Source organism: Ruditapes philippinarum, unplaced genomic scaffold, assembly GCF_026571515.1.
Source record: "Ruditapes philippinarum isolate M1 unplaced genomic scaffold, ASM2657151v2 ctg6132_1_1_1_1, whole genome shotgun sequence".
NCBI lineage: Eukaryota > Metazoa > Mollusca > Bivalvia > Venerida > Veneridae > Ruditapes > Ruditapes philippinarum.
This window is the reverse complement of record NW_026856819.1, coordinates 104,506-130,521: the sequence shown is the minus strand read 5'-3', so window position 1 is coordinate 130,521 and position 26,016 is coordinate 104,506. Positions and strand designations below refer to the sequence as shown.

The window sequence follows — 26,016 nt, the reverse complement described above, 5'->3', positions numbered from 1 at the left end:
ATAAGTTGACCGGTTACAATAAAAACGATGCTTGTTTTTTTTGGTTTTTATTTAATCATTGGTTTAAATTAAATTATACTGATCCAAGAGCACCAATCCAGCAGTTTTAAATAACACTTATATGAGGACAAACATTTAACTGGATTGTCGGACCATACAAATAACCACTTATTTCCAATTTTCAAATTAATGCTGCTTGGCTCGTTCCAAAAGTCACGGGTGCCCAATTTGTTATTTCCACCAAGTAACAGCTTAAATGAATTTATCGAACCAGTCTATTAGCATGTCAAATATGCACAATTCGACGGAGCATGTTTTATCATTGGTTCAACGTATAGCAAAATATGTCTGTTGCAAAACTGATAAAAAATCAGCTTTTAACTTGTGTCCTTTTAAATAATATGGCCAGGTGACTTAAATCTGACTTACCTGGTACATTATATTACCTGGTTAAAATAAATAAATAAATAAATAAATGTTACCTCAGGGTTCCGCCTACCCCTGTTTCATTTTGAAAAAATTGTTTCTTTCTTAGATTGCCTTGTTTAAAAAATGATTTTTTATGGCAAACGTTACTTTTTGAATCCTGTTTAGATATTTAACGTATTCAAACACGTTTGTTTAGACCTTGGGGTATCTCGATCTGCGCAGATCTATTAAAAACTATCGATTACTCGGGGGTTGAAATAAATGCGGAGAATCAAACCATTCATGTACCCGCATCAAAGCCATAGACGAGCTTTTGAGGCTTATATCTTCAAAAATATATATCTTTGAAGGAAATTCAGTCTATAGCATGATTATTTAACTTTATCACAAACGCTATTCCTACTGGCAGAGCTTTCTTGCGAAGATTTTATGATTCTATGTCTAAGATTAAACAATATTTTTATTTTATGCATGTAAAGGGAAATGCGCGAATGCGCCATGACCTGGCTCTTATTTCTTACTGAATCTAATGGACTCGCAATGTTACATGGTAAGAATTGGTCAGAGAATACATTTATTGAACCCTACACCGATGCGTCCTGTAGCAGTTATTTAGGTTGTGACTGCTACTTTAAATGTCAGTGGTGTGCCTTTAAGTGGCCAGCTCACTCGGAGGAGAATATTTTTAAGGACATCACATATCTTGAACTCGTGCTATTTTTCTAGCACTCCAGTAATCTGGCAATGAAATGAAAAACGAAAAGGTTATGTTTCCGTCTGCTAATAAAATATTCGTAATCAATTATCATGGGTTCGAAACATGAAACATTTGAAAACTGACCAAAGAGGTCATGGGGCTTCTCTCGATATCGAAATTAATAATAATAATAATAATAATTATGATAATGATAATAATAATAAACTGCTACATGTACAAGTTTTGTTATGATAATATTCACTCTTATCTGAACTACTGCCAATATAATGATGACCCCCTTTTTTCCATTTTGATGGGTCTCCTCTGACGTCTTACCAGTTCAATGTTGTTTTCAAAAAACTGTTAAAATTCATTGGTCTGCATAACAACAAGATAAGATCTCATTCTTTAGGATAGGATGAGCTTTAGGGATGTATAGAGTTGGATGTCTTATAGATACTATCAAAACACATGGTAGGTGGAGGTCTGATACCTATAAGTCATATATATATATATATATATTCGTTAATTTCAGACAATATTATGCAAAGTATCTCTATGGGTTTTCCTGAAGCCGATGTCGGATCATTTAATCGCCTTTGTGGCCTGTAATTCTTTAAAATGACATAAATAAGTAGTTCATAATATTGAATTCTTCTCGCTAGTTCCTCTCTGTTTTGCATTTTTAAGACGTCTTTGTGTGAAATTATTTTTCGTGTTATCTAATGTGTCTTATAATAGTTGAGTCGCGGAGCTTAATTAGTCAAGTGATAGCAGTTACTTATTTTTCTAAATTATAAAGATATTAGGAAGGATCTGCCAAATGCCAAATGATAAAGATAAAGTTGTGTGATGAAATGATATAGATAATGATGAACTAATAAAGATAATGTAGAAATAATAAATGCCAAAGGATGAAGATAAAGTTTTGTGATGAAATGATAAAGTTAATGATGAACTAATAAAGATAATGTAGAAATGATAAATGCCAAATGATAAAGATACAGATATGGTGAAATAATAAAGATGATGATGAACTAATAAATATAATGTAGAAATAATAAAGATAAAGATGAATGTTGATTAGAACATCAGAATGTTTGTGTTGTTACGATAATTATTTCAGATTAATGATTATTTGATAAAGATAATGATGAAATGATGGCGATATCATCAGAATGTTTGTGTTGTTATGACAATGAGTTCAGAATTTTAATGATAATACTATAAAGATAATGATGATGATAACATCATAATGTTTGTGTTGTTATAAAATGATTTCAGAATAATGATAACTTGTTAAGATAATGATGATATGATGATAACGACGAAATGATGATAGTCGTCGCTGTATGATAATGATAGTTTGATAAATATAATGATGAAATGATAATATGATTTAAGAATGATAATGGTAATTTGATAAAGATAATGATAATAATAATACCAGATCGATTCGATGGTATACATATTTATGTATTATTTATGTCATAATTGGTGAGGTGATATTGGCTATAAGTCTAACAAACGCATTTGTCAATTATAATGTTGTTACTGGTCGGCGATCCGCTTTTGGCAACTTAAATGTAACATTTGCTATCACAGTAGAGGTAGACCGCTGGCGGATACCTTTACCTTAATATTGACGATTAAGCTCCAAATTTCCAAGTCTCTTTAAGGCATTGTGTAAATAACATGGTATTGATAATTAGTTCCTTCTTTATACTGGTTCCTTCATTTTAAGCGGTGCATATCAGAGACTGTGTTCAACACCAGACGGTGTTAATCTAGGGTTAAGGAACACTATTGGTGGTAATCTTGTATGGGAACATATGGGTGGTATGAAAATCGAGGATCTCGAACAAAGTATTCGTATTCATTGTGGAGGCAAGGATATAGGCCTTAAAACATCTGCGGCTATTATTGCGGATCTCAAAATAATTATAGATAATATCAGAAGTAAGTTTCCATATACAAAACTAATTTGGTCACATAATTTACCAAGGCGATCATGGCGATATATCACGCTGACCGAGCAAGAAAACGTATAAAACAGCTCTATAGTCACCTATGTAATAAATGGCGGGGTCACTACTTAAAATACCGGTATATAAACTGTAGCCCCAATGTTCTTTAGGTACGACGATACACACTTGTCTCCCAGTAGCTATAATATACAGTAGAACCCCTCCTTAAGACCACCCCGGAATTAAGACCACCCCGCTATTAAAGACCATTTTTTAAAAGAATGGAATTTTCTGTTCTTTATATCAATGGTTACATGATCCAGAATTAAGACCACCCCTCTTATCCACTTTTAAGACCACCAGATTCGGTCCTAATTCATTGTTTTATTCTTAATTTGACCTCACTATTGAGACCACTGATATTAAAGTCAGCACCTACCTAGATCTTAAATTTGTTGTCATTGTCTGCTTGAATGCTCTTATGTATGACCTGATGCTAAATAATATTTTCGAGGCCATTTATTCATTCAGCCTATCTTCCCGATGTGATTTAGTGACGTAAAGACAGATTTGTCACTTTTATCAGTATTGGTTGTTAGTTATTCCTAAACAATTTATATATAAATCATGTTTCTAATATTAACTTCTAGAGTTTTTCAACGTGGCTGGGTATAGTCGTTATGTTAAACCGCTTTGGCGGAAGGTCCTCTCATTCTTCGAGTCCCTTTTTGGCTGAAATTTAACATAACGTTTTTCTATTTGCGACCGTTGTCGGAGCAAATATGATGTGTATTTAAAGTTCCTAAATTGCTTTTATACCCAGTCATGATGGAAATTATTCGCCAAAAGAAATAAAAAAGTTATTACAAAAAATTGTTTTTATTTTCTTCTTGTATAAGACTGATTTGCGATGTACAATGGCCTCTCGGGTTCGAACCAGCAACCTTCGTCCAGAACACTCTTTATTATGCATTCATTGGAAAATAATATCAATGTTTAATCATTCAAGATTAAACTCTTTTATTTTACATGAATGACACATGTCTTAATCTATCGATCAGTTGTACTGCGTATCAATACACATGCTCAGTCTGAGAGCTATATTTAGAACACTATATAAGGAGCTGCGCGAGCCTGCTGCATCCTTTTCGTTCTGGATCTCATGAGAAAGGTAGCTGCTGATCATATTTTAAAATTTTTGTTAAAATCTTAATCTAGGTTTTTAATTTCCCGCCCTCCGCAACCCTTTTTTCTGCTGTGCTATGTTTTTACATTTCAGGAGTCAGCTATCACAACTCTTCGTCATGATTGGGACACATGTTTTATGCTGGGCGACGGAGTACCTAAATAACAGTCAATTGCTAATCGAATAGACATTAGTCAATTGCTTGATGCAACCGTTGTCGGTGCTCTTGCAACACTATGATATGATCCAAAGGACATCAAAAATGTTTGTGTAATTATCGGACATACATAACACGTGTAACCGTTGCATTTTAATTGTGTTAATTTTGCAAACTTTCATATTTGACTACTCCTCTCAGCTGAAATTTAACATAACGTTTTTCTATTTGCGACCGTTGTCGGAGCAAATATGATGTGTATTTAAAGTTCCTAAATTGCTTTTATACCCAGTCATGATGGAAATTATTCGCCAAAAGAAATAAAAAAGTTATTACAAAAAATTGTTTTTATTTTCTTCTTGTATAAGACTGATTTGCGATGTACAATGGCCTCTCGGGTTCGAACCAGCAACCTTCGTCCAGAACACTCTTTATTATGCATTCATTGGAAAATAATTAGGTTTTATGTACTCTATCATTTACAAAGACATACCCTCGCTGGATGGAGTCCGTTTTAAAATCATTATTTATGTTTTATGAATATACAGGTTTTTTTTAAGACCTACCCTCGCTGGATTTCTAATTTAGTCTGTATTATCTATGAGGTTTATAATCATATATAAATAATAAGAACTATCCTTGTATACTTAGAGTAAGAGAATCATGCTCTTCATGCTTTCAATCTGTCTCATTGTTTTAAGAAAATTAAGAAGAAATCAACCATACGACCTTTGTTGTAGGTCCTTTTATTGTGAACTTTGCCTTTGTCAGTTGTATTGTACAAGAAGCAGAGTACAAAATTTGTTACTTGAGTTATACATATAACACATAATATATACATTTCTTTTAATCTCTGAACTTTGCAGATTTTTGTGTTATACAACTATGTTAATCCCCATAAACACTTTGCAGTTATTGAAAGACACGAGCATCACTATAATCTAGGCTTTTAAAGATCCTGTAACACAATTTTTTCATGGTTTTATTTCATAAATATGATGCTCAAGTTAAGACTTGTCAGTATTTTATGTTATAATAAGCATTATTTATAAAGATATTACCCAATTTAACATTTCATGTAAATAAAGAGAGGTAATTAGAAATTCATTTTCTATAAATTCTAAGTCAATTTTTCCAATAAGAAATGTATGCATGCAATTTATTAATTAAATATAATGTGCACAGAAATTTGCAGTACACATTTTACATATTCTTCAATGTTTGAAAATTGTTTTATTTGCATAATTATATACATATATAATTGTTTGCTAGTGTGGTATACACACAGTAACAATATCGATAAAAAACATACAGGATCTTTAATGATTTATAAGTAAAATAACTGAATTATTTATTTAAATAAAACGTATAAATGATTGTGGTAAATTTATGTATTCCACACCGATACAATATATTCCCATTTATTTGATAGTTTAATTATCTGTTAGTACAATAGACATATCAATATATACAGCTGCAACAATACGAAATTAGCGGATACAAATACCTACAAATTTGTTTTGAATCTGCTCAGCAAATATAGTGTTCATATATATATATAGTTTCCTTTCTTTTGCAAGCGGATAACAATCTTTGATTAATTTGGTTCAGAACCATAAGGGTGTAATTTGAATCGATATTTATGTCTTTCATGATATATTCTGAATGCATTTTAAAGCTGCAAATATACCGTAAGTTGTCATCTTGCAATGACAGGTTAGATAAGATTTGAAAGGAATAGTTTTGGTAACGAACATACTCGTGTTAATTCAACGGTAATGCTGAGGCTTGCTATATGGCATCATTACTTCAGATAATTTAATGTCGTTGTTTAGATTAGCTAGATAAGAAGTCGTAACAAATGATTCAAAGCATAAACAAAACTAATTAAGGCAAAGATTTCCTCCCTTTTTACACATTATTATTATTAGTAGTATTATTGTTAATACGGCGCTTTTTCCCCTATAACCACATATATATTTCTCTTAAATGCATTTTAGAAATATTTGCATTTTTTAATTAAACATTTTGCTTTTTGAAATATCGTTGTGAATTATACCACAGTAACGTTATCAAAATACCACTTCATTATAGGCAGCCCTCTATTATATTCAAATACTTAGCATCATGTATTATTTATATATTAATTCTAGCAGAAGAAATGCATAGTTTAACTAAAATGATACATAGTAACAAACGCCCATATTCGCTACTTCTTTTGCTGTTGAAATTTGCAAATGCCTGTGATAAAGTAAGTTATTAATTAAAGACAATAAAAAACAATATCCTTAATTTATCACGTCTTGTATAGTTTTATACAGAAACAGACACGTGTGGTAGTCTTAAGGAATAGGCCTAATACCGACACTAGACAGCCATTTTAGGATGGTATTGTGTAGAGTGTAAGCAATTACATGGCTTAAATCTTTTTTTAAGAAATGTATAAACAGCATGAAATGTAATTGAGTGTATTTTATATATTACATTTTATTAGGCCAACATTTGTCTCATTTGTGGCACATTGTTTGATAGTTATATGTCACTGACACTGAACGTTCTAAGGATTATTCCAGAGTTTTGGATTTTCATATTCACAAAAAAAGTTCAATACAAAATAAAACTATAAAAAATGTCTGAATAGCAGAATTTTAATATGAAACTTAAACCTATAAACCTGAGAGCATGCCACGCCTGGAACAACTGTTATCCTGTACTCCCTATTAAATAACACTCTCGATGCTCCACCGAATGCATCAAATCTCCTTTTGTCAACCACTGCATGTTACCATCTTCAAGTTACAAATTTGTAATGTATGATTTGTATTGACTGTTTATATATGTGTGTATGATGTTCACATAAATAAATTCTAAGGAATATGACACCTGTCTTGTTTTTAATTTGTTAAACCATAATCTACTATATTGTCTTGTATTTGAGTTCGGTATAGTTTATGTTAACATCAGAGTATAAAAATTGCGCAACCAACAGTAAAGAGTCAGCGGATAGCGGTAACTTTGTGGTTAAGGTATCATAAGTCGTATATGAGATTGTATCCCAATCGAGCTAAAATGAATATGTTTAAACTAACTATAGAGCAGGATCAGACTGCACGGATGCAGGTCAGGCTCTAGCTTTATTGGTGGCAAAGGCTAATTCACTTTCAGTTGCAGCAAGTGATTGGCCAAATACATTCAATTATTATGGTCATATCATCACAAAGCTATATCTACGTATTGTCTTAATCTGTTTTACAAGTGTCTAGTGCTGTTTCATATCGTACCTGAATAGATGCACAGGGGACTGTACTGGAGACACGTTAGGTCAACCTTCAACAGTAATGCTAGAATGCCACATATAACCTTCACAGATAATTCTGACTAAACATAAAAGTTTGTCATTGACGCCAATTGATTTATAGCTATAATGAGCATTAGAAACATTTAAGTCGCTTCGGCAATGTTTCAAGCTTTGTTATTGAATGAAGCGTTTATGGTGACGCTCTTCAAACCAACCAAAGAGTGGAAGTAAACATTTCTATAAATGTTGAATTTGTGCCCTAACAGAGCTGTTAGCAGCGGCGTTTTCCTTCAGTTCTTTTGTACATAGTTCGTGCTTTCCTATACTTTAACTTATTGGTCTTCCCTTATTATCTTTCATATTTGGTTGGTAGAAACTTTGGATATTCCCATATAATATACATATCAAGTCACAAGTGCTAAAATTAGATTACTAGTATTACTCGCCAATGCTAAAATGTAGGTTTCTACACTTTTAGTCATACAGCCTTTAATTTAAGAATTTGTTTATACAGTATTAATTTATTAAAGGATTTCTTTCATATTTGGCTTGTAAATACGATGGTCTTCTAAGTTTTGTTGGAGATTTGGGTCACTTTGGTCAAGGTCATGGAATAAATTTTGTTACGCTATTGCCTTCACAACCTTTATCTATTGTCGGATATCTTTCATATTTTGTAAGATTTTTCTTTTTCTATGTGGGGTTTAGGTCGATTGGGTCATGGTCATCTGTGCTGAATACAAAATGTTTACATATGTGCTTAAACAGCCTTTGTTTTCTTTTTTGACGAATGCATTTTGCAGAAACATACCTTTGTCTATTTCTCTTTTGCTATGTTAATTTTGCTTGATATTTGCTCATGTAAGCTAGATCTATATCTTTAATTGTTACTTGTTAATGGATTAGCATAACATTTGGATATAATCTTTTGGACAACAGCTTTAAATAGACCGAATTGGTTTTCAGCTTCACTCATCAATGACCTTGATATAGTAGGTAAGGTTAATGAATTTTGTTTGATTTTGCCATAATTTGCTTTTACTGTAATTTATAAATGGATTGCCTTCTTACTGGAGCACAACTTCCGTGAGGACAATGTCTTAAGAAAATGTGACCTTGACCTCGTAAATTAACAGGTTTTTTTTGCTATAACTGGCCTTAACGTTGTATGTAATGTGTAACAGAGGGTCAAAAGCAGGGCCTGCGGTTTTGGGTCGTGCCGGGGAACTAGACTCACTGACGTAGTAAGCGCTTTATGCGGCAACCCTCGTATACTGGGTGGGATACTGGTGTATACGTTCCTTTTATTTAATCAGTGACATCCAGTATTCTCCATGTTCTCCTTGTAATTGGTTGTATATTAAAATTAAAAAAATAACACTGTTCAGTTCTTTCCTTTATTTTCATTTTGATGAAATAATGATAATTTCTCAAACTTAATAAGATGCCACATATATTTTATAAAAGCTAGCACCTGAATTCTCTAAGTTAAATTTTAATGTTGTTCTAAAGATGTAATTAAGACTTGATATCATTCGTCCGAAATCAAAATAAGACTTATTTAACATATGAAAATCAACAATACAAAAAGAGAAATTATACTCATAGTAATTAAGCCTTAAGCGATATCAGCAATAAATGCAATTAGATAATAATATTTGACTTGTTTTATAAAAAGACTAGGAAAAAGATAATATGCTTTAATTGAACCTTAAAGTATTAAAACTAAAAGGTGATAATATAGACCACTACATGGCAAGTTTATACAAGAGTTGTGAAAGGAAAATCTAAATCTAGAATCTAAAGTTAGTTATAAAAAAAATATTTTTTTAAATGAAATTCTATCCAAAATCGTAAAAAAATGTAAGATTATCAATAATATTAAATGTTTTAGATTTTTTGAATAATTAATGCATTTAAAGAATTTTCACAATGAAATGCCATGTTACACATCACCTATCTTAATAAAATGAGTGTCATCAGTCATAGTCGTATTTCATAATGAATACAATAATAAGAAACATACACAATCATGCAAACAAATCAAAATTCCTCAATTACACAAAGAACATACAAAATTGATCATACTAGGCTAAGTATTCATTTTTTTCTCTCAGAAGTAACTTTACTTGAGACGTCAATTTGAATAGCAATAAGCCAGTTATGATAATCAAAACGTAAGCTATTATGTTAATAATTACTTATTTTAGAGGAAGTTTTACATTACATTTAAAAAATGTGTCTATAACAATGTTAAACAAGTACCTCTGTTACATTACGACAACAATGAGGCAAATGAAATCTGCAAAACAAAAATAACAAAAAAAATCTGTTTGGCATTATCTTAATATATTATATATTATATACAACGTGTTTTGATAAGTCTTATTTGGTATACATTTTCAACAATAATTACTTTTATTATGAAACCTTTATATTCATATTGAATACGAATTCACATCCTCTTGATACTACTTATTTAAGGTATGACATACAGACTCGGAACAAACTGTTTGACTTCCATTTTCCAAAATCCCTTTCAGGTTAGTACGCCAACTTTTGTTCAGCATTTCCTCAAAATACAAATGCACCCGTCGGGTTTTCAAATCAACAAAAGTCAAATATGGAAACAAGCTCAAAAGTATTTGTTAATGCAATTATTGTACAAACACAGCCTTTAACAATGTACATTATTATAATTTTATAAATTTAAATGATACATATATTCACAAATAAAAAATATGGCATCAGGTAGATTTCTTTATTTTACTAAGTGCATTTATGTAACTTCAAACATTTCTAAATGTTTGTATTTCTTTTTACAATTTTATTTATCAAGTGCAAAAAATTTGAATCTGTTCGAAACCTTTTAATCACAGATATTATTTTATTAGACCATAATAAATTCCTTTTTAACAATATATTCTATGTTTGTCCATGATCCCTTTAACGTTATTCAAAAGCTCAAAAAAGTACATTTTTACAGAAAGTGAGGCTTCAGCACGAAATTCTATCAAGTTCCAATAAACATATGAGAACCATTCAAAAATAAGCAAACATCAGAAAATGAATTTGAAGAATATTACGTAGTCTCTTAATCGGAAAACCTCGGCTATTTTTCTTAATAACATGCGAATGTTGACGGAAAGGGCCGAGATGATGCGATGAAAGTCTCTATGCACTGAATCATTGGAAATGATTTTTCCTTATTGACAAATCAATCAGTTATTTTTAAAGTATAAACCATTATTTTTTCACTATCATCACAGGAGACAACAAGCTTCGATGTTTTGTAATCGAAACACATACCTATAGGATTTTGTAAACCATTTTTTCCTGCCAATAGTTCTACCCGATCTTTTCCGTCATGTGACATCAAAAGTACATTGTGTGACGAAAAAAAAGTAACACAGAAAAAACTTTTTATGTTACAAATACATTGAGCACCCGAGAATACTTTGTTATCTACATTAAAGTTTGTCATGGTTCGCGTTCTGTCTATGAGAAGAATACCTTTATACATATCTGTCACACAAATCCCCCCTGAAAAGGGTGGGAATGCTACACTTAGAGGTAATTTTATCTCATCATAGTATGACTTTACTATTTCTCCAGAAATCGAATACACCTCAAGATGACCAACACCTTCTTTACGATCTTCTGATCCGCCGCAACAAACATATATCATCCCGTCATTGTAAGCAATACCCCTGCATCTATCACCGACTTCGAACGACTGCTGTAACTCCATTGTCTCTTTTTGAGAGATAAACTGAACTTTTCTATCATTATACAGAGTAACGGCAAGCAATGACGTTCCCACTTGGCAAATGCCAACAGGATTGTCAGGTACGTTCAGCGAGAATACGACCTGGAATGCCTCATTCATTTTCTTGATCCTCTTGTTGCTTTCATCAGTTATAACAATACAACCGTCTTCACAAATTAGCATGTCAGCTATATTGCACATTTCCTTGTCGTCTGCTACCCCTGCATTAAATTCACCAACACAGTTTTCTACTTCAATGACTGGCAGGTGTAGTATGCTTCCAATAGTATTGCGTGCCAAATCAGCTTCACGTCGGTATGGATCAAACCGTAATCTGCCTGTTTCGCTTGACCTTTCAAAGTCTTTTAAATAATCGCTTGTATTGTTATATTGCTCTTTGACACATTTTAATTGTACATATTTCTCCGATTCGTTTTCATGTTTAGCAGCATTTATCTCCTGTAAACTTTCTTGTAGAACAGCGATCCGATAATCAACGTCTTGCATGTTTAACTCTATATGTTGCAATTTGGTCTGAAATGTCGCATCGACTTCTTGAAGGAGTTCCAATTCCATCTTGTCTAAACGGTCGTTGATATCTTTCCTTTCTTTATTTATTTCTTTAATCAATTGACTTTTTTCTTTTTTAGTTTTATCCAGTTCCCTCATTTTCTTTTGTTTTAATGCAATGAGGCGAGATTGTAGTGTGTTTATTTCGGTTTCAAGGAGTGTTAGTGCCTGAGAGGTGTCAATTTTACACGCCATGTCTGGTATGAAAGTAATGTCTTTACAGCCACTGCAATGACATAAACAATATATTTAATATTTGAGTGAACAAGTGAAAAACAAAATATGTTTACATTTTGCAAGAATTTCTTTCAATGTCTTCCCACAAATAATAAATAACTCATGTGGCGACAGTCACTACAGTTAATATCCATCCCAAGATACCTAAAACGTAACGTACAATTTATAAAAGTTTATATATATAGGCAATCTTATCCATAACATTTTCTAAAATCAACTTTTCGGCAATCACCATTTTAATAGTCAAACTTTTGAAATATATAGTCTATTCAGCTAAACTTGACAATGGAATAATGAACATAATGTTCATCAGTGTAAAAATGAGTTTAACCAGTAAGATTTAAATTATAACACTCTCTGTACACTTTCTGCAACCAAAATAACTTTATATTTATATATTTATAAAAAAAAAAGTGGTCGTCTGTTTTTTACCACGGACTTTAAGTACAGTAATTAAAGTCTGTTATATTCCCTTTTCAGAAATAATACTTTTTATTAATATACATTTTTATCATTTTTCTAGTATTGTAAAAATGTTTCAACACCTTGATGACTTTAAACATGGTGTACTTATGGCACTTAATGACGAAAAAGTTGTTTTTGATCGACTATCTGCCATGATTTTTATACACTTTGATCTCAAATCAATAAAAATCTTCCGAAAAAAAAATGCTTTTTTAAAAAAGATGTACCTACTGTGTACGATAATATATCTCTTCGTTAAGTACCGGTGACTTAATTTAGCGATGAAAGGGTACCCTGTTTGGAACCTTATTTTGATGATTCAATTGACAGACTACTCCTTTTCTCTTCGTTAGGTACCGGTGACGTAATTGAGCGGTGAAGGGGTACCGTAAAGGGAATCTTAATTTGATGTTTCATTTGACAGCAATGATTTATTTTAAAATCATCTTACTCGGCAGGCGAGGGGGATATAAAGTCTTGGCAGGTAATTTATCCACATAGATCACTCCAAAACCCAAACAATATTTTTATTACCCTTCCCCTGCCTAACGGATCGGGTGATATAAAATCTTGGCAGGTAATTTATACACATCCATCACTCCAAAACCAAAATAATAATTTCATTACCCTTCCCCTATATTACAACGTTCAAATGATTTGCTTCAAGAAAATACATCTTATTAAGTTCAATGGGACTTTAGTGATAAGATCTGAATACATAGACAATATCTGGGTGAAAGGATGTTGACAGAACGACGAAATGGTAACTATGCTGTAAGTTGTAAGTTGGTATGTGAATGATTTTGTGTACAAATACGATGCCACTACTTCTGTGTCAATCGGTGCTCGCCGAAGGAATACACGCCCACGTGTTTTACCACGTGGCCAGACAATCGATGTTTTACACGTAACGCACCTATTGGATGTACGAGACCACGTAAATGCTGAAGTAGATCCCGATCAACCGCGAATGTGGACGTTTGCCATTGTGTATAACTTATTTTGTTAACTGTATAAAATACTGGTGTAAATTGTTGACTGTGCCAGATCATAGATATCCTAGACAATGTTATAAAATGTTAAAGTTCCTAGATGAGAGCGGTCAAAATTGTTGGGCATCTAAAGTAAAATCACTACTTTATACTTATGGTTTTGGATATGTATGGCTTTCACAAGATATTGGAAATATAGACACATTTATTTTAATTTTTCGTCAACGACTGAAAGATTGTTTTGATGTTCCTGTCACAAATTAACGATTTAAATGGTAATACAAAGTAATGTACCACTTCATGAAAGAACATGTTTATTTTGTTTTAACCAAAATAATGTAACTGCTATTGATTGTAAATAACATGCTTTTTTCAATAATCTAAGTAAAGTGACGTCCGAAGTAATTATCTCTATAATTGGTAGTCAAATGGTACTACAATTAACGATTTTTATTCGTTAATGAATACACAAAAATGAAGGAAACATTTTTAAACTATCTCTGTTTGTATTTCACTTGCTAAAAGGTACCAGCTCTTGACTTATTGTATTCTAATTTTATATATTATACAACTTCATTATATACATGTATACACTATTATATTTATACTGATGTGTATTTTGGGCCGGAGGCCTTTATTTACTTAAATAAAGTTGAGTTTAGTTTAGTTGAGTTTAGTTTAGATATATCTATTTCTTAAAAAGGCGTTTAGCCGGTAGTTTTTTATTGATTTGAAAACTGTGTGTGTTATGGGTGAAAGTTTATAAAAGTCACGGCGGGTGGTCGGTCACAACGGTTAGTCGATCAAAAATGTTTTGCCATCAAGTGCATAAATTATGGCGTTGACGTCAATTCTACTGCTTATATTCCCACGCTTCAATAAAATCATTAAAATACTGTTTCTTCCAGTAAAAAGGCCTTAAAAAGATGTTTTTTTTTTTAATTATGTTATGTTTCTCACACAACCGGAACATCTCGGCTATTTTTCAAAAATAATTTCAGACTGAAAGTAGTCTACCACATGGTTTTAAATAACATTAAATCACTTTCGGAGATTTCTTTTATGTAAACATTGAAGGCCAGAAGCGTGAACTATTTTTCAACAATGCACTCGCCGTTCTTATTCCCTCCTTCTGTATTTTCAAACTGACACATTGACGGCGCCATTTTATTTGAAAAATCTGATAAATAGAAAACAAGTTTTTGTTGAGTTTTGCTCTGAAAACTATCTAGAATGACAGAAAATGGTCTAATTAAGAAAATAAATCCGAACAGTAATATCTTTAATTTGTTTGTTTGCTTGATTGGGTTTTACGTCACACCGACACTGTATAATTCATATAGCGATGTTCCCGCTTTACTGGTGTAGGGAGACCTTAGGTGCCCTTCCGTGCATTATTTCAGGCACGAACGGACGCCTGAGTAGAACCACCGACGTTCCGTAAGCTAGCTGAATAGCTTACTCACAGGAATAATTTCAAAGACCCTGTCGGGATTCGAACCCTCAGCGGTGAGGGGCAAGCAGATTGAAGTCAACGACCTTAACCACTCGGCCAAGGACCACAGTAGGGAACGTATTACAGTATTGCGTTTTCCGGTTACATTTTTGAATTTTAAAGGTGGAGGATTCTTTGTGTAGAGGACAGGTAGGTGGTTTTTTGTTTTGTGTCCATACTACAAGTAGTTTAGTTTCTTTAAGATGTTTTTGTGCTTTGCTTATAAGGAACATAATTCGTAATCTAGTCATTTATTTCTTCAGACCCTGCAGCCCACTTTGGCAAATTAGAAGAACATGCGGGCGATAATACGCACTTTACTACCGTTCTTGAAACTCTACGCAACAAACTTATGGCGCTGGAAGAGATCAACGAGAAGATAATGTCGCAGGTAGATGAAGTAGACATGGAGACCGAGATGTTCGAAACAGAGGACTATATGCTGGAAGTTCGGCTACGCATTGGAGATTTGGAGGCTCAACACTGCGCTGTCGTGGAGATAACCGGTTACCCACAGATTGCCCTTGAGCATGCCACACGTTTGCCATATTTACGAGGTTTGAAACAAGCCAACCCAGTACTGGAAGTTGACACATTCAATATTTCATTACTTATTGGAGCGGATAGATATTGGGAGATCATTGGAGACCGTATTATACGGGGCGACGGACCGACAGCTGTCCAGTCAAAGATTGGTTTTCTTCTGTCCGGACTACTTCCGATGGCGTCATCAAGTACAGATACGAACTACATTATGAACATTATTACATCTGCACCAGATTATGATGATCTTGAGCGATTCTGGAAAGCTTTTAAAAGTGACAGCCTACATGATGAGATTCATTCAACATTGCCGATCTGCGAGAACTTCCGATAATACGTCAACTCTGACGTTAACTGTAAAAGAACTTGCCGATGCAGAGAAGATGTGGCTTCATAATTGCCAAGCAACCACCTATAGCGCTGAGATTACATGTATCAAGACCCGAAAAAGAAACCTAACGCTTGTTAGGCAACTAAATTATACCTTGACAATAATGGCCTCATTCGCTGTGGTGGTAGGATTCATAACGCTCCTCTTGCTAAGCAAACCCGAATACCATATCTGCTTCCGGCAAACTACCAACTGACAAAACTTATAATTATAGACGCCCTACTCTCCTGCGCATCGGTCGAATGTTCCACTATCGCTCACTTCTTACCTCTGCTAAAATTGTAGGTTCAGACCGATATTTCTATTTTTAGACAGGAAAATCCATGTCTACACTTCAGCCAATCAGTGACTAGCTTACTTGTAACGATTTGTCACATACATGAATTTGACGCACCGTAATGTAAACAATGCGTGTTCATTTGTACTTTACATAAAATTGTTCGTTTTAAACGATCAAAATGGTAAATTCGCGATGATATATTATTTATGGATAGTCAATTGTAATGGAGTCTACGTAAACGGTAGTTCAATACGAATAATGGACCGCGTGCATATTCTGGCTGCAAGATCCACGTCAGGCCGTTAAAATTATTTTTCTTATATTTTCTCAGATGACCAGATGCATTTCGACAGTAACTCAACCAATCCCTCGAAAAACAGAGCCATTCTTATATACATGTATGAATAAAGCGGAAGAAGTTATCACATGCTATTGCAACATTACACCAGGTGTATACTATGCACAAAAAGAAATTTAAAATCTATTAATTTGACTGATCTTATATAAAACAGTACATACAAAGTCAGTATCATCTAGCTTTAATGATGGCCATTTAAGAATATCCAAGATCATATTTGACGTACTTTCATACCCTGTGTTTTTTCCATGGATGGGCAGGTTTTGTACAGTCTAATATATACATGTATGTGCAAAATGACATATACATGTATATAGGCTACTACATACAGATTTGTGCAAACTCAACCAACACTATTTTAAACATCAATAGTAAAACTGCATTGGTTACTCATTTGAAATTCAGCTATTCTACTTAATAATATTGTAGTCAATCAGGAGACTACCACAGCAACCACAAGCTTGTCCATTAATATCAACAAGGGCTGTCAATAGAACAGTTGTTCTATTTAACTATTCTCAGAACTTGATTGAAAATGTTTGAATTAACTAAGGAATATTTCATTTATATACATATGATCAAGTCTTGCAATTTTATTTATGTTCGCATGAGGCCATATTTCATTTAAAATTCACAAGTTATGAGCCTTTGACAGTGACCTCCAAGGTATACTATTATTAAGTTTCGGGGCGTCTGTGGCCGAGTGGTTAAGGTCGTTGACTTCAACCCACTTTCCCCTCACCGCTGTGGGTTCGAATCCCGACAGGGACTTTGGATTATTTCATATGAGGAAGCTATCCAGCTAGCTTACGGAACGTCGGTGGTTCTACTCAGGTGCCCGTTCGTGCCTGAAATAATGCACGGAAGGGCACCTGAGGTCTTCCTCCACCAGTAAAGCCGGAACGTTGCGATATGACCTATACTGTGTCGATGTGACGTAAAACCCAAAACAAACATACAAATTAAGTTTCAAGATTAATTTTGCAGGCAGAACTTTAACCTGTATTAAATCAGAAGTTTAAAGGGTCATACTTCTGTCAAAATCCATGCTAGAGTTACTGGCCTTGGAAAGTGACCATTTTTACGATCCCAAAAAGTGTGCAAAGTCTTTTACACATGAAATAATGTGGATTTCAAACCAAGGTGAAGTGCAAGCCATTAGTTGCACGAAAAACTTTAAGATGTTACACTGATGAAGAATTCCAGGTGTAAAGGATAGCCCCATTTTTCTTCAAATAGTTAAGCTAAAAATAATAACTGCACTGTAGATCATCAATGAATTTATTTCATACCTCTAAGTCTTGATTTTCAAAACAATGTGTAATATGAAATTACAAATGCAATATTTTATTGATTTAACATACATGTATAACCACAGTCCTAAATATAATGTATCAAGGTTTGATCACATAAACATAACAAAAAAAAGAGTACATAAGTTGGCTGTAAGGTCACTCAGAATCACAGGGATAAATTGACAAATATTTCTCTTCCTATGAAGTTAACATCCTAAGTCAATAGTAACAATAGAATAACAGCAAGATCAAACTTGACCAACACTAAATATATATAGGTTGGTATAAGCTAGTTATTGAGTAGGCAATGCATATTTAATTTCAGGTTTTAAAGTACAATTTGTGTCTTCAGCACTGGTTTAATACTTAACTTTCTGAGTCAGATACCCAGTCATATTGTTACTATGTTCAGTGAAATCATGATACCCATTCACATTGTTACATTGTACAGTGTTTACTAAATATGCATTAAATCAAAGCAAGAGCCTACAGATTATTATCTTATTTTTGGTAAATCAATGGTAATAATTTAACAAATTTCTTTCAAATTTGTTTTTATTTTAACCACAATAGTCATGTGACCAGCATTACTTCAAATATAATCAGAAATAACTTACATGTAGACACTAAAGGTAGATCAGTTTTCATCTACTTGTACCAAGTAAACTATTTTAGGATTTCTAAGCTTTATCAGCAAGTATGTAAGCTAACTAATTAATAATTTCTCAAATAATGACATAGAAAATCATTCACAAGAAAAAAACAAGAGGGCCATAATGGCCCTGAAGACGCTCACCTGTATATAGGCCCCCGGGGTGAGGCCAATTTTAACCCAGGGGCTTTTATTTGATCAAACTTGGTAGACACCCATTTGAAGATGTTTCAAGATAAATATCTAAGCTCGAGCTCTTAATTTTTTTTAAGTTTTTACTATACACATTAAGGGAAAAACAATGACCCCCTTCTGGGCAGGGCCAATTTTGTCCCCGAGCTTTTATTTGAACAAAATTTATTTGGTTAACACTCACTAGAAGATATTTCATGCTTAGTATCTAAACTCTAGCTAAAAGAAGATTTTTAAGTTTTTACTTTACACATATACCCTAGGGCGGGGCCAATTTTGAACCAAGGGCTTTTATTTGAACAAATTTTGTAGACACCCATATCTAAGCTCTAGCTATTTGGGTTTTTTAATAGAAGATTTTTAAAGTTTCTACCATATACAAATAAGGAAAATAAATGCCAATTTTACGCTTACACTGCTGAAACCAAGTGATTAGCCTTTGCCAGCAGTATACAGCCAGGCTATTGAGACTGAACAGGCTCCACACTGTTGTCTCACTAACTTTAACTTTTCATCCTGATGTATAATGTACCCAAAATGATAATAAACACTTTAAAATATGAAAGCCAGACATGTCCATTAAGAAACTCTACAGGCTAAGGGTTGATATAATTTTGCATCAATGCTTTCATTTTGCAAAATTCAAAAACAAATAGGTAACATCTAAAAGCATTTAAAGAAAGGCTGCAAGTCTTATTATGTTGTCATGAATGACAAATATCCCATAAATAATTTCATGTTAAAGCAAAACTGTTAGTTCAGACATTACAAGTTGAATTAAAAAATCTAACTTAGGATCAGGAACCATATTCCTAAACAAAAATAATTATGCAGGATTTATGCAGCTTGTTCTATATGATATGATGCTTAATGTGAAACAAATGCCCCCAGTTCAAATGCAATCATTTACAATGTAATTATAACATTTCCTGCAGATCTACATTTATTCAAGACTGTGAAAAAATTAGACATAACTCATTGTTAATTAATTAAAGGTGCTATCTCATTTAGGGTAAGCAACAGTAATAACATAGATGCTGTAAATACCCCAAATATTCAAATTTATAAAGGGGATATCATTCACAAAATACTGGTGCCTGATGTGGGCAGAAAATAAAGTCAACAAAATTCAACTTGTTACATCCTTAATGCATTACACAATATCTCACACAGTAAATTTTCATGTTTCAGAAACAGCTAATTTTAAAATTTATCAAAAATTACAAAATTGTAAAAGAAAAGATCTAAATTTCATGGAAAATGATGCCAGAATTTTAAACCTAAGTACAGCCATTTGATGTGAGTGTTGATAGGAAACTAAAGATTCTGATTTAATATATAATTTAAATTGCACATGCACATGTATTTCATATGACCAGTAAAATTTCCATCATTACATCTTTTTGATAAAGGTCACAACTTGCAGCACCAATACATATGTAGTTTTCATGAATTTGTCACCATAAGGCTGTCGCCTTTCACAAAACTTAACATTTTGGGCAAAACCTGGGCAAAACCTTGACCTGAAATTACACATACTATAAAGTAATTAAAGCATTCCATGAGAAAGTGTTCCAACACAACTTAAACTTAATCTCTATGTTGAATGCAGGTATCTGATCATATACTGATGATGGTCCATACTGTACAAGTATTGAAGTCTAACCATATTTCAACATTTTTGCAGTGGTGAAGACTTTAAGACTGCTATTTGGCTCTGATTGATGATTTGATTTGATCTTTGCTGTAGTAATATGTCACATAATTCTCCATCCCAAATTTTATTTTAAAATAAATAAACAAGGTCAAAAATCCTTATTTTATCTTCTGTAAATGCATGTAAATCACATTATAAGTCTTTGTTCATAACATTTACTTCCCACTTACAAGAGGCTTTCAGATCCACAGATACTTTGATCACTGATTTCTTCTATGTTTTATGCCTTGGAGTTCAACTGTACTATTTCTAATGGTTATTTTATACATGTACTTAGTACACAATGTTTACAGTATTTGGCACAATCTGTTGGACTAGCTCTTGCTGTAAGTGCTAGCAAAGCTCTTCAACCCCTGTGAACACTGGATGAAACACATCTTTCTTTTTCTTGTCATATACCCTAAAAAACAGAAATTATGACATTTATTCAATTATAATGTATATAAGAATTGAACAGTATGAAAACATCATTTATACAGTAACAATCCTGTTCTTTAAAGAAAATAACCAACTGTTCCTCCTCTACAACCCAAAAGCCTTAAACATCTTCCAAACATCACAAGTATTGACAAAAATAAATTTTATGAAAAAAAAAATTATGGCTCTAAAAATGAGCCGCGTCACAACAAAACATAATGGGTTTGCGACCAGCATGGATCCAGACCAGCATGCGCATCCGTACAAACTCTATAGCAAACAGCATGGATCCTAATCAGACTGCACGGATGCGCAGGCTGGTCTGGATCCATGCTGGTCGCAAACCCATTATGTTGGTTTTGTCGTGACGCAGCTCAAATTATAATTTTTATAAAATTATAATAATACCACTGTATGAAATGATGGCTACTTAATTTTCTATATTCCAGTTTGAAATGAAAATCTTCAAATTTATGACAAATTCATTGTATAATATTTAGAAAGAAGTTTTCCAATATTACATTATGACAATTTATATATTCACATGTACATCACAAAATTATTTCATGCTGATCAGTGATTTTCCCCAATATTTAAATAAAGGTTATTTCCCCAAGTCCAAAATAGGTATATTTTGATATATTTTCCCCTAAAAATGCTATTTCCCCAGAAATGCACTGTGCACAGCCTTCTCCATAAGCATGTCTTAACAGCAGCTGACTTATATCAGGTACATGATACATGTACATCTTACTCACTGAAAGCTGTCCCTATATATAAGATAGTCTCGGCTATGTACCATGCATGTTAAATTGAAATGAAAATTTTATAAAATGTGTGTGTAAATTTATTATTTTGTTCTCAGATGTAAGAATTTGATTTCAGGATTTCACCCTTTATCCTGCTATATTTTTCACTTCAGGAAGCCACAGTGTTTAAACAAAAATCACTCTATACAAACATGTACATGTACTGTATTAATATTAACTTACAGTCAAACCTGTCTGTAGTGGCCAGTAAGGGAATTAAACTAAAAAAAATTAAGGACAGGTGACCACAACATCCAGGTTGACGTCACATGAATAAGTGTAATATGTATATTTATGTATAAAAAATGTATTAAGTACAATAAACTTTAAAAGCTTGCTTTAATATGATTTTTTTTGGCAAAATGATCAGCAGCTTGTACTCATTCATTATATTTTATATATCACATATATTTATTTATTCATATTAAGATTATATTTAGTTTTAAAGCAAGTAAATAAATGTCAAAGTCAGAAATGTTCAATTTTCAGGTGAGAAAATGTGTGAGCAGATGTATAGGGCTATTGGTAGGGCAATGGAAACATGTTTCAAAGGTCCCTGGTTTGAGTCCCGATCAGGTTGCAATTTTTTCTCAACCTGTGACATTTGGTGCAGTCCAAAATTTAATTCACATTGCTCTGTTACATGAGAAAAACTTCAAGAGCTGAGAATCATGTATATCATGTTTCAGAACTGTTCCCAGTTGCACTGAGAAAATGTGAAAGCAGCAGGATATTTCAGTTGGTAGAGGGTCCAGGGTCAGACTGCATTTTTCTCACCCTATGACATGTACAGATGATGTAGCACTTCTCCACTAGTAACAATTAACACTAACAGATATTGTAAGACATGGACACCTTTTTTGGGTGAATTTTCCTAATTTCTATACATTTAATTATTAAGTCAAAATCATCAATGTTTTTTAATGTGTCGATACAGTATCCATAATTGATAGACAGAAATTTTGAGGAAAATATCAATGAAACATCATTATTGTTTCTATCAATGAAATAAAATGTTGAGAAAAAAATTATACAAATAATCATGATAATACTGGGCTGAGTTGACACCTGCTTAGTTGATGCAAAGCTTATTTAACAATATAAAGCTTTTAACAAATAGAAAATAAGATAGAAAGTGGCTAGCCGTACGGCTAGACAAAAGTTCTTGCCGTATGTGGGTCATCATACATGTGAACTCTCCCACTTTTAACGGGAGACTCCCACTTTCTGCAGCCATATTTTTAAAGATTTTTCTTAAAATAAGGGGTATTTTCACAAATTAAAGAAATCTCCCAATATTTGATGTCAGAACTTCCTTCTTTGTTTCTTAAAAATTCTAAAATCTCCCTCTTTTTGAAGAAAAATCTCCCACTTGATCATCAAAAAAGTTCACAATTACGGGTCATATATGACACACTGTATTGTCTAGCCGTACGACTAGCCTTGCCACTTCCAAAAAGAAATCTTAGCTTCACACCCATTGTACATATAATAAATTAAAATTTGACATCAAATTATGGTATACTGTACTGGTTGGAGAGATAACTCCGACACTAAATCACATATTTTTTGCAATATTTTAATTATCTTCCAGTATATTTTAAATATTGAACCACCTAAACAAAGTTCAGTTCAAAGACTTTACATTACACCACAAAAACTATGTATGAAAATGGAATCTGGTACTTCTTTAAGGTCTTGAATGAGGTATACAAAACATGGTCTTTTTACCCCACAACAGTAGATAAAGTCGACACTTAAATTTTTAAGTAAAAAATGACTGGAAAATCAGCATCAATAATTTATTTTTACATCTTATATGGTTTATCTATTTTTTGTAAATATTTAAACAATTTTTCAAAAATCTTTCCCAAGTCAGTGGCCTGTGGTCAATACATTCAGGGTTCTCGGGGACGCTTATTTCGGCGTCCCGGTACGCATGTTTATTACAGCTGGACGCAAATATTTCAGAGCAAGGATTCCACGTACGCTTAATTTTGCCTGGGGACGCATAAACATTACCGATTGTTTACAACCAGAAACAATACACAAATGCGTCAGCGCGTGTCAGTCTATAGGTAGGCGGTCCTATGCACATCGACCCGTGAAGCGATTAGCCAATCAGCGATAACAATTACGATCTTTATCACGCAATAGTGATCAGACTAATGTATACACGCGCTGTACAGTACATGTAATTACCAGATATAACACGAGGTGATAATTTTATATCTTTGATCAACATGCAGTTGATTGGAAATTAGCAAATTTTACCGACAAAAGGATAAAATTATCGACTAATTACGCCGCAAGTTTAAAGACTGTTTCTCAAATGACAAATGAGTGTAATTTTGAATGATTGTCGAATATTTTCGGCATTTTCTATGCACAATTTTGCTTTAGTTTCATTCTTGCAAAAACTTTCGATAAGGCTATTTAGAATTTAAGATATTGTGCCGAAATGCCAGGACAACAAACCAAAATACACATTACGCTTTTCTTTGATATTTAGATTCTATCCGAAAATTGATCCCGTACATCGGCGATTTCATCGCAAAAATTCTCGGTTTCCAAGCCAAACATGCGAACGAATTGTTCCTTTATTATTTAATCAACATTAAATCTTTAAATATCGATCTTCAATTTGCCCCCTTTTGAAGATATTTGCTAAAATGACATTTCTAACTACCTTACTGTAATTTAGTAAAAAGAACGTTTTGAAGCAGTTTTTGCCTACAAAAAGTTTAGGTTATTTGAAAAACATAAAAAATTCTACCAAATTATAACAAATCATCACATTCTGTCCTGTTCCTATAATATTAGGTGATCATGTGCTTGTTTGTTGAAAAACAAAGCTAAAACAATTATATTTATCAAGTGTCAGGGTTATCTATGCGTCGGAGTTATGACCAGTATAGAATTTAATGAAAAGCATGTTTCTTACTAGTTAAAACTGAAAAGAACAATGAAAAACATACCATGACAGTGTGTACTTCGTCGAACAGAATACAGATATTTTCCTCTACGAATATCCCCATTTTTGCTGATCTATGTAAGTGGAAGAAATCTGTCTAATTCCCAAACTTGTTTCTCCATCAGCAAAATACCAAAACAATCACCAAGTTCACTAAACCCTTGAAAACACAGAGACTTTCCCGATCATGTCTTTGCACTCACAAAAGTGTCATTGTTCTGCTCAATGATAGATTGTACCATTGCCTTTTGAAACGGTTTAATGGATCAATAATTGAAACGTTTTGCAAGCTTATCGAAAGTTGAATTATTAACAGTCGCCATTTTGTTTACAAAATTTTGAGGAATTACCCGTCTATTTATAATTTTGTACATACGTCATCTGTTTCAACCAATGAAAATGCGTATAAAGATTTTCGGGCGATTTGGATTTTGGAAAACTTTCATTGGTCGTTCAAAGTTCACTGTAAAGGTCAATATCATGAATCGACGCGTTTTTTATGTATTGTCCAGGTCAAGCAAATATAACTGGCAAGACGAACTTGTTTGGTATGAGATAAAACACAACACTTAGGTTGAATGAAATAGGGCATTTATTAAATGCCATAAATGACAAATGTTACATAATAACAAACATGACAAATGTTACATAATAACAAACATGGCATGTATATATTTGTATCGAAATAACCAAACTGGGAGGTAAAAACCGCCAAATAGGGCATTTATTAAATGCCATAAATGACAAATGTTACATAATAACAAACATGACAAATGTTACATAATAACAAACATGGCATGTATATATTTGTATCGAAATAACCAAACTGGGAGGTAAAAACCGCCAGATTATGATAACATTGTAATGTAATTCAAATAGATTACAATCTTAACAAAAATTATGTAAGATGACAAAGTTGAACCAAAAACCATCTATATAAATATAATAAAATTGATTGCTGATCAAAAACAATTGACCAGAAAAAATAAATATTTTCCAAATCGTGGTCGACTCGCCCAGGAAAAACCATAGTTTGGAAACCTGTGCCCTTTTATCTTGTGTCTAGTACCACTTGATGTAGGGCTCCATCCTTGGAAAATATTTTAAACATTCTATACATTAATAA

The 26,016-nt window shown here is 32.9% G+C and overlaps 1 long non-coding RNA gene across 1 annotated transcript; it reads right to left on the bottom strand.

The window, feature by feature from the left end:
- Positions 1-18,099: 18,099 nt before the first annotated feature.
- Positions 18,100-25,196, bottom strand: LOC132747801 (uncharacterized). Its single transcript, XR_009628164.1, has 2 exons — positions 24,895-25,196; positions 18,100-21,090 (listed from the first exon to the last, which is right to left on the bottom strand). It is a non-coding gene; the product is annotated as an uncharacterized LOC132747801 (long non-coding RNA).
- Positions 25,197-26,016: the final 820 nt, after the last annotated feature.